This window comes from Narcine bancroftii, chromosome 7 (genome assembly GCF_036971445.1).
Source record: "Narcine bancroftii isolate sNarBan1 chromosome 7, sNarBan1.hap1, whole genome shotgun sequence".
Classification (NCBI taxonomy): Eukaryota; Metazoa; Chordata; class Chondrichthyes; order Torpediniformes; family Narcinidae; genus Narcine; species Narcine bancroftii.
The window spans coordinates 194,028,167-194,039,380 of NC_091475.1; positions in this window are offsets into that span (position 1 = coordinate 194,028,167).

An 11,214-nucleotide genomic window follows, 5' to 3' on the forward strand; every position below is an offset into this window, starting at 1 on the left:
AGTAATTGATGGTGCATCAATAACCATCTGACAACATAAAAACAGGAGTTCACGAAAAGTAAGGCAGTGATATTGGTTCACCAATTATTCTGGAATCTGATTTCCACAGGGAAGAAGCTGCCCTTGTGCCATTGAGTGCTCATCTTTAGGCTCCTCTTCCTTTTTCCAATGGTAGCAAAGTAAAGAGGGCATGGCCTGGGTGGAAAGGGTCTTTGAGGATAGTGGCTGCCTTTTTAGGACACCGCCTCTTGTAGATGTCCTCGATGGAATGAAGTCTGGTGCCTGTGATGTCTCCAGATAACAAACCTCTGAAGTTTATTCTTGTTCTGAGAGCTGGCACTTCTATTCGAGGCAGTGATGTAACCAGCCAGAATGCTCTCCACGGTGGAGAAATTTCAAGAGTCTTTGTCTGAATCTCCTCAGACACTTCACAAAGTATAGCCGCTGGCGAGCCTTCTTTGCGATTGCATTAAAGTGGAGGCTCCAGGACAGATCCTCAGAGATGTTGACACCCAGGAATTTGAAGTTCTTGACCCTCTCCACTACTGAGCTCTCAACGAGGACTGGGTTATGTTTCCCTGACTTTCTCCACAATCATCACCTTAGTTTTGCTGACGTTGAATGAAAGATTGTTGTCTTTACACTATTCAACGAGCTGATCTATCTCCCTCCTGTACGTTTCCTCATTGCCGTTTGTGATTCTGCCAACAACTGTGGTGTCATCGGCAAACTTGTAAATAGCATTGGAATTGTGCCTGGCCACATGGTCATGGGTGTAAAATGAATAGAGCAGTGAGCACATCCTTGGGGTGTGACTGCATTGATAATCAGTGAGGAGGAGTTGTTGTTTTCGATTCGTACTGACTGTGGTCTTCCAATGAGAAAGTCAAGGATCCAGTTGTAGAGGGGGGTACAGAGGCCTAGAGTTTGTAGCTTCTTGACCAGCACTGAGGGAATAATAGTGTTGAAGGCCAAGCTGTAGTCGATGAAGAGCAGCCTTATGTACGATTTGACGTTTTCGAGGTGATCCAGAGCTGAGTAGAGAGCCAGCGATATTGCGTCTGCTGTGGAGTGATTGTGACGACAGGCAAATGGTTCAGATCTTTGCTTACGTCAGTGTTAATTCTGGCCATGATCAGCCCCTCAAAGCATTTTATCACAGTAGAAGTTAGTGCTACTGGGCGGTAATCGTCAAGGCAGCTCACACAACTCTTCTTGGCACCGGGATGATTGAGGCCGTCTCGAAGCAGGTGGGAACATCCATGAGCTCCAGTGAGTTGGTTGGTGCAGAATTTCCGTACCCTGCCAGGTACGCCGTCAGGGCCTGGCACCTTGCGAGGGTTCACCCTCTTGAATGATGTCCTGATGTCGCCCTCAGAGACCGATATCACAGGGTCCTCAGCCTTTTCAAGGATTCTAGTGGGCACTGTTTGGTTCTTCTTCTCAAAGCAGGCATGGAAGGCAGTCAGCTCATCGGGTTGTGAAGCATTGCAGCCATCTATAGTGTTCACCCTTGTTTTGTTGGCTTTAATGACCTGTACTCCCTGCCATAGCTGGCGTGTATCCATCTGTCTGTAATGCACAATAACGTTGCTGCCAAACTACAAATTTCATGACAATGTTTACGATCATAAATTCTGATCCTGATCCATCTGACTGAGAAGGTATGAAATTAAAATGGGGGTAATACCACTTTGTTAACTAGCATTATAAATCTCCACGTTGTACTTCTCAGAGGAAAATTAAACTCAGAGATATCATGTGCTCATAATGTAATGCAGAGGAATGAGATGTATTTACAATGCAAATGATCTTGATACATTTGAAGTTTCATCATTGTGTTTTGTTTTCACACACTGGGGTGAAAGTATCAGTGAGAAAATTAAATAGAACGACTACCCTGGATTGCACAAAAAAACAGAAAGCACCAACATTTTTTTTTCCACGCAAAACTCAAGGTAGTTTAAAGGTTTTGCTAGAATGTCTGTGAACATTTTCGGGGCGGCACAGTTAGTGAGGCGATGTTACAACGCCAGTGAGTGGGGTTTGAATCTGGCATCGTCTGTCAGGAACCCATATATTCTCCCTGTGTCTACGTAGGTTTCCTGCGGGCGCTCCGCTTTCCTCCTATGTACGGGGATTTTAGGTCAACTGGATGTAATTGGGTGGCACGCGCTTGTGGGCTGGAAGGGCCTGTTACCGTGCTGTATGTCTAAAAGAATCTTCTGTCTGCAACTGAAAGAGTAAGACCTTTGTCACTACTCCTGGAAATGTAGCTCCCAGTGGGGTGTGCTGCACTTAATAATAATGTACTTTGCTTCATTTCTCCACATTTGATATGTGCTTCTGAAATTCTGTACTGTAACTTAAATTGTTCCAAGATTGGGCCCAGTGCCTTCAGTTTCCAGGTCCTGGCCCATGGAATTTCCTCCCAAAGCTTCTGGCGGCTCCTTACAGGTTTTAAACAGCCTGGAAGAGGAGCTGACAGTGTAAGTCAATGAACAAAGACTCCAGAGAAGTTCAGCAAGTCATGCAGCGTTCTTTATGTACCTAGAGTATGTAGCTAACATTCTGGGCCTGAGCCCTTCATCAGGCACCTGAATAAAATGGTGGGGGGAGTATAACAGGCAGTACACAATAAAGCAAATTTGCAGAATGTGGTGTTACAGAATATTAAGTAGAAAAATGCAGTTAAAAGAGAGTATTGTCTGTGTTAGTATAGTTTTGTGAAGGTGAGTGAACATCTTTTGTGTATTGGAGATTCATTCAAGAGTCTGGTAACTTTTTAATCTGCACCGATGATGGACTATGGGGAAGTATCAGGGAGAAAGATGAATCCCATATTAGTCCTGATGTGTGCCACTTGTTTCTATGTACCCCGGCCGAACCTTGGTTACATAGGTCACATGTCTATCCTGCTAACCCCAGCATACAGACCGCTGACGAAGCAAACTAGGTCAGTTTGTAGGGAGATCAGGATGTGGCCGGATTGGGAGGGAGGGAGGGGGGCACAGCAGTATGGCAAGACTGCTTTGAGACCAGTGATTGGGCTTGTTTCAGGGAAGGAGCCCACCTGCGCTGGTCACGTAAACTTCGAGGAGTACACGAGCTCAGTGACCTGCTATGTCAGCAAATGCAGTGAGGATGTCACCAAGATCAAATGCCTCACCACTAGGGCTAACCAGAAACCATGGTTGGATGCAGAAGTCTGGGCTCTTCAGGACAGGGGATAGGATGGCACTAAGATCAGCTAAGAACTCTCCTGTATATCCAGAAGGCAAAGCGAGGGTATGCACAGAAGATCCACTGACAGCTGTGCAACACTGGTGACATGAACCACATGTGGCAAGGGATCAAGATTATCGTGGGTCACAAGTCAACCTTGTGAATTAAGGACAATGACTCCTCCCTACTGGGCAGACTGCACATGGTTTGATAAGAAGAACAGGATGATGGCAAAGAAAGCTCTGTGTCCCACTGATAATGGGGCCCCCTGTATAGCTGTGGCTCAAGTGAAGAGAACCCTATTCAAGGTGAACTCACACAAGGTGGCAGGATCAGACAACTTACCTGGTCAAGTGCTGAAGGACAGCGCTTACCAATTGATGGAGGTCTTCATGGACATCTTCAGCACCTCACTGAAGCAGGGTCCAAGACAGCTATCATCATTCTGGTACCCAAGAGGGCAACAATAACAGGCCTCAATGACTATTGTCATGTGGCACTGACCTCCACCGTTATGAAATGCTTCAAGCATCTGATGATGGAATACATCAAAGAGCACCTCCCAGGAATGCTGGATCCATTTCAATTTGCCTATAGAAGAAACCATTCCACAGGCTTGTCTCCTCACACTGCCCTGGGCCACCTGGAGAACGTCGCCTCATTTGCCAAGCTGCTGTTCATTGACTTCAACTCGGCATTTAATCCGATCACTCCCCAGAGGCTGGTGGAGAAGCTGTCCTCACTGGGACTCGACACCCCTCTCTGCAACTGGATCCTGGACTTCCTAACAGAAAGACCACAGTCTGTTCAGGTCAGTAGCAGAACATCGAGCACCGTCCCACTGAACACTGGTGCACCTCAGGGCTGTGTGCTGTGCCCAATCTTGTTCACGCTACTGACCCACAAGTGCATCGCCAGATCCAGCTCCAAGTTTACAGATGACATGACAATAGTCGGCCTCATTAGCCACAATGAGTCTCACTGTGAGAAGAAGTGGAAAATCTCATGAAGTGCCGTGAGAGTAACAAACTGAATCTCAATGTGGACAAGATGAAGAAGATGATCGTGGACTTCAGCAGGACCAGGAACGACTACCTTCCTCTATACATCAACAACTCTGTGGCGAGCACCATGTTCCTTGGAGTTAATTTAACTCGTGACCTATTGTGGACACCCAACATCTCCTGACTCCTCACATTTCCAGCAGAATGCTCAGGGGTTGTGCGGCTCAGCTAGCAGATGTTCTCATTGACAACTTTAATATCTTCCTGAGTAGTGCTGTGGTCCCTACGTGCTTGAAAGCCGCCACCAAAGTCCCTGTGCCAAAGAAGTCGTCAGTGTCCTGCCTCAGTGATTACCACCCTGTCGCCCTAACATCCATCGTCACGAAATGCTTCGCCATAGGACACATTAAGCACCTGCTGCCCCCCTCACTGGACCCACTGCAGTTTGCATATAGATCCAACCACTTCACGGATAATGCGATTGCCACTGGCCTTCACCCACCTAGAAAATAAAGACTCGTACAATCGCATGCTGTTTATTGAATTCAGTTCGGCATTCAACTTGATCACATCTCAGGACCTGATAAGGAAGTAGGGCCTGCTGGGTCTAAACACCTCCCTCCACCATTGGATTCTTGACTTCCTGACGGGGAGACCTCAGGCAGTCGGGATCAGAAACAGCACCTCCAAGACCATCCCACTGAGCACGGGCCCCCCCCACCTACCCCAGGGCTGCTGCTTAACCCATTGCTGTTTATTCTGCTGACCCACTGTCATGCAGCCAAACATAGGTCACACCACATCATCAAGTTCGCTGACCACACGGCAGTGGGTGGGCCTTACCAGTTAAAATGAAGAAGCAGCGTACAGAGAAGTGCAGACACCAACAAACTGGTGCAGAGCAAAGAACCCGTCTTTGAATGTTAAAAAAAAACAAGAGATGGTTGCCAACTTCAGGAGGGCCCGGGGAGATCACTTTCCCCTGGTCATTGACGGCTCTACTGTTGAGGTCAAGATATTAAGTTCCTTGGAGTGCACCTGGCGGAGAATCTCTCCTGGCCCTTAACACCAGCTCCATAACCAAGAAAGCCCAGCAGTGCCTCTACTTCCTGCGAAGGCTGAGGGAAGTCCATCTCCCACCCTCCATCCTCACTACATTTTGCAAAGGATGCATGTATCACTGCCTGATTTGGAAGCTGTACCACCTTGGACCACAAGACCCTGCAGAAGTCAACGGAAAAGACCATCGGGGAAATCTCTTCCAAACATGGAGGACATCTACTCCACTCTATGCAGGTGGAAAGCAATAAACATTGTGAAAGACTCCACACATCCCGCGCGTAAACTGTTCTCCTTCTGCCATCTGGCAGGAGGTACCGAAGCATTCGGGCCCTTATGTCCAGAGTGGGAAACAGCTTTGCCCTCCAAGCCATCACGCTCCTGAATTCCCAGTACAGATGTGGATAGCACGTCGTGGACTTCCAGTGTATAGGTCTCAATATTTTAATGTGTTATCTGCCTTCCTGACTTGCATGTATGTAAACATACTCCATGGTCCTGGAGAAATGCTATATCATCCTACGGTGTGAGCACAGAATAAAGTTGATTCGACTTGTCTTGAAGGCACAACAGCGACTGCAATAGCGGAAAATTTTTAGACAGGGTGGGAAAGTTGGTAACACCATTGTGCACAATTTATACAGGGTGGGACAGTTGGTAACACTATTGTGCACAATTTATACAGGGTGGGACAGTTGGTAACACTATTGTGCACAATTTATACAGGATGGGACAGCTGGTAACATTATTGTGCACAATTTATACAGGATGGGACAGCTGGTAACACTATTTTACACAATTTATACAGGATGGGACAGCTGGTAACACTATTGTGCACAATTTATACAGGGTGGGACAGTTGGTAACACTATTGTGCACAATTTATACAGGGTGGGACAGTTGGTAACACTATTGTGCACCATTTATACAGGGTGGGACAGTTGGTAACACTATTGTGCACCATTTATACAGGGTGGGACAGTTGGTAACACTATTGTGCACAATTTATACAGGGTGGGACAGTTGGTAACACTATTGTGCACAATTTATACAGGGTGGGACAGTTGGTAACACTATTGTGCACAATTTATACAGGGTGGGAAAGTTGGTAACACTATTGTGCACAATTTATACAGGGTGGGACAGTTGGTAACACTATTGTGCACAATTTATACAGGGTGGGACAGTTGGTAACACTATTGTGCACAATTTATACAGGGTGGGAAAGTTGGTAACACTATTGTGCACAATTTATACAGGGTGGGAAAGTTGGTAACACTATTGTGCACAATTTATACAGGGTGGGAAAGTTGGTAACACTATTGTGCACAATTTATACAGGGTGGGAAAGTTGGTAACACTATTGTGCACAATTTATACAGGGTGGGACAGTTGGTAACACTATTGTGCAGAATTTATACAGGGTGGGACAGTTGGTAACACTATTGTGCACAATTTATACAGGGTGGGACAGCTGGTAACATTATTGTGCACAATTTATACAGGATGGGACAGCTGGTAACACTATTTTACACAATTTATACAGGATGGGACAGCTGGTAAAACTATTGTGCACAATTTATACAGGGTGGGAAAGTTGGTAACACTATTGTGCACAATTTATACAGGGTGGGAAAGTTGGTAACACTATTGTGCACAATTTATACAGGGTGGGAAAGTTGGTAACACTATTGTGCACAATTTATACAGGGTGGGAAAGTTGGTAACACTATTGTGCACAATTTATACAGGGTGGGAAAGTTGGTAACACTAATGTGCACAATTTATACAGGGTGGGACAGTTGGTAACATTATTGTGCACAATTTATACAGGGTGGGACAGTTGGTAACACTATTGTGCACAATTTATACAGGGTGGGACAGTTGGTAACACTATTGTGCACAATTTATACAGGATGGGACAGCTGGTAACATTATTGTGCACAATTTATACAGGATGGGACAGCTGGTAACACTATTTTACACAATTTAAACAGGATGGGACAGCTGGTAAAACTATTGTGCACAATTTATACAGGGTGGGAAAGTTGGTAACACTATTGTGCACAATTTATACAGGGTGGGACAGTTGGTAACACTATTGTGCACAATTTATACAGGGTGGGACAGTTGGTAACACTATTGTGCACAATTTATACAGGGTGGGACAGTTGGTAACACTATTGTGCACAATTTATACAGGATGGGACAGCTGGTAACACTATTTTACACAATTTATACAGGATGGGACAGCTGGTAAAACTATTGTGCACAATTTATACAGGGTGGGACAGTTGGTAACACTATTGTGCACAATTTATACAGGGTGGGACAGTTGGTAACACTATTGTGCACAATGTATACAGGGTGGGACAGTTGGTAACACTATTGTGCACAATTTATACAGGGTGGGACAGTTGGTAACACTATTGTGCACAATTTATACAGGGTGGGACAGTTGGTAACACTATTGTGCACAATTTATACAGGATGGGACAGCTGGTAACATTATTGTGCACAATTTATACAGGATGGGACAGCTGGTAACACTATTTTACACAATTTATACAGGATGGGACAGCTGGTAAAACTATTGTGCACAATTTATACAGGGTGGGAAAGTTGGTAACACTATTGTGCACAATTTATACAGGGTGGGAAAGTTGGTAACACTATTGTGCACAATTTATACAGGGTGGGAAAGTTGGTAACACTATTGTGCACAATTTATACAGGGTGGGACAGTTGGTAACATTATTGTGCACAATTTATACAGGGTGGGACAGTTGGTAACACTATTGTGCACAATTTATACAGGGTGGGACAGTTGGTAACACTATTGTGCACAATTTATACAGGATGGGAAAGTTGGTAACACTATTGTGCACAATTTATACAGGATGGGAAAGTTGGTAACACTATTGTGCACAATTCATACAGGGTGGGACAGTTGGTAACATTATTGTGCACAATTTATACAGGGTGGGACAGCTGGTAACACTATTGTGCACAATTTATACAGGGTGAGACAGTTGGTAACACTATTGTGCACAATTTATACAGGGTGGGAAAGTTGGTAACACTATTGTGCACAATTTATACAGGGTGGGACAGCTGGTAACACTATTGTGCACAATTTATACAGGGTGGGACAGCTGGTAACACTATTGTGCACAATTTATACAGGGTGGGAAAGTTGGTAACACTATTGTGCACAATTTATACAGGGTGGGACAGTTGGTAACACTATTGTGCACAATTTATACAGGGTGGGACAGTTGGTAACACTATTGTGCACAATTTATACAGGATGGGAAAGTTGGTAACACTATTGTGCACAATTTATACAGGATGGGAAAGTTGGTAACACAATTGTGCACAATTTATACAGGATGGGAAAGTTGGTAACACTATTGTGCACAATTTATACAGGGTGGGACAGTTGGTAACACTATTGTGCACCATTTATACAGGGTGGGACAGTTGGTAACACTATTGTGCACAATGTTCTACAGGATGGGAAAGTTGGTAACACTATTGTGCACAATTTATACAGGATGGGAAAGTTGGTAACACTATTGTGCACAATTTATACAGGGTGGGACAGCTGGTAACACTATTGTGCACAATTTATACAGGGTGGGAAAGTTGGTAACACTATTGTGCACAATTTATACAGGGTGGGACAGCTGGTAACACTATTGTGCACAATTTATACAGGGTGGGACAGCTGGTAACATTATTGTGCACAATTTATACAGGGTGGGACAGCTGTTAACACTATTGTGCACAATTTATACAGGGTGGGACAGTTGGTAACACTATTGTGCACAATTTATACAGGGTGGGACAGTTGGTAACACTATTGTGCACAATTTCTACAGGGTGGGACAGTTGGTAACACTATTGTGCACAATTTATGCAGGATGGGAAAGTTGGTAACACTATTGTGCACAATTTATACAGGGTGGGACAGCTGGTAACACTATTGTGCACAATTTATACAGGGTGGGACAGTTGGTAACACTATTGTGCACAATGTATACAGGATGGGACAGCTGGTAACACTATTGTGCACAATTTATACAGGATGGGACAGCTGCTAACACTATTGTGCACAATTTATACAGGGTGGGAAAGTTGGTAACACTATTGTGCACAATTTATTCAGGGTGGGACAGCTGGTAACACTATTGTGCACAATTTATACAGGATGGGACAGCTGCTAACACTATTGTGCACAATTTATACAGGGTGGGAAAGTTGGTAACACTATTGTGCACAATTTATTCAGGGTGGGACAGCTGGTAACACTATTGTGCACAATTTATACAGGGTGGGACAGTTGGTAACACTATTGTGCACAATTTATACAGGGTGGGACAGTTGGTAACACTATTGTGCACAATTTATACAGGATGGGACAGTTGGTAACACTATTGTGCACAATTTATACAGGGTGGGAAAGTTGGTAACACTATTGTGCACAATTTATACAGGGTGGGAAAGTTGGTAACACTATTGTGCACAATTTATACAGGGTGGGAAAGTTGGTAACACTATTGTGCACAATTTATACAGGGTGGGAAAGTTGGTAATACAATTATGCACAATTTATACAGGGTGGGAAAATTGGTAGAACTATTGCATACAATTTATAAATACCATGGGAAAAAGCAAAGGTAGACCTGCCCTCCCAGAATTCCATGTGGAAGAGAAAGGGCTGTATGCCTGGCTACATGCACGGAACATTCATGGAGGGGTTTCACTGCCACACAGGCCTGCTTTGCTTCCCCCCCCCCCCCCCCCCCCCCCCCGTCCACCACCTACCTCCCCACAGACGATATAAATTGAGCGCTATAGTGCTACCAATTTTTCCATGCTGTTTAAAAGTTGTCCATTATTGCTATTTATTGCTATTTATTTCTTCTCTTTCTCCCGTTGTGACTTTCCAATGGCAAAGTTAATACCTTCATTTTAATCTTTTCTTCCTTCATGTTCCTGCACTCATGCAAAAACTTGGGTCATTTCAATCCCACAATCCAATTACCCATTTCACATTTGCCTGATTGCAATGACAGCATCTGTAGACACTGGGGATCCCCTGTTATTAGCAATAGAACTGGAGGAGATCCCACCAAGAACATATAGATGGAGATTGGAGTTTAAAAGACAGGAATTTAGAGAATTTATTGAGCTCCAAATTAAAATGTACTTTGAAATAAATACGGAATCAGTGAAAGACAAATTTATATTATGGGATGCAATGAAAGCCTTCATTAGAGGGCAGATAATAAGTTATGTAACTAAGCTGAAAAAGGACTACAATCGGGAAATAGAACAGCTGGAAAGGGATATAATAAGTACTGAAAAATAATTAGCACAAGGGAAGATATAACAAAAAGAAGAGAATTGGCAGACAAAAAAATAAAATACGAAACACTACAAATGTATAAGGTGGAGAAGAACATAATAAAATAAAGCAGAAGTTTTATGAGCTAGGAGAAAAAACACACAAAATACTAGCCTGGCAGTTTAAAACAGAACAAGCTAAAAGAACGGTATTGGCATCAAGGAAAAAGGACAAACAAATTTCATATAACCCACCAGAGATCAATGAATTCTACGAGCAATTATTCCGAACTGAGAACAAGGGAAAGAAGATAAGTTTCTAGCTAAAATTGAACTACCAAAATTTCAAGAAGAGCAGCAAAACAAATTGATAAAACCATTTGAAATAGAGGAAATACAAGATATATTAAAACAGCTACCGAACAATAAAATGCCTGGGGAGGATGGACTCCCAATAGAATTCTATAAAACATTTAAAGAGTTACTAATTCCTCCTCTCCTGGAAGTAATGAACCAGATAGAAGAAACACAAAACTTGCCAGATTCATGTAAAACAGCAATAATTACAGCAATA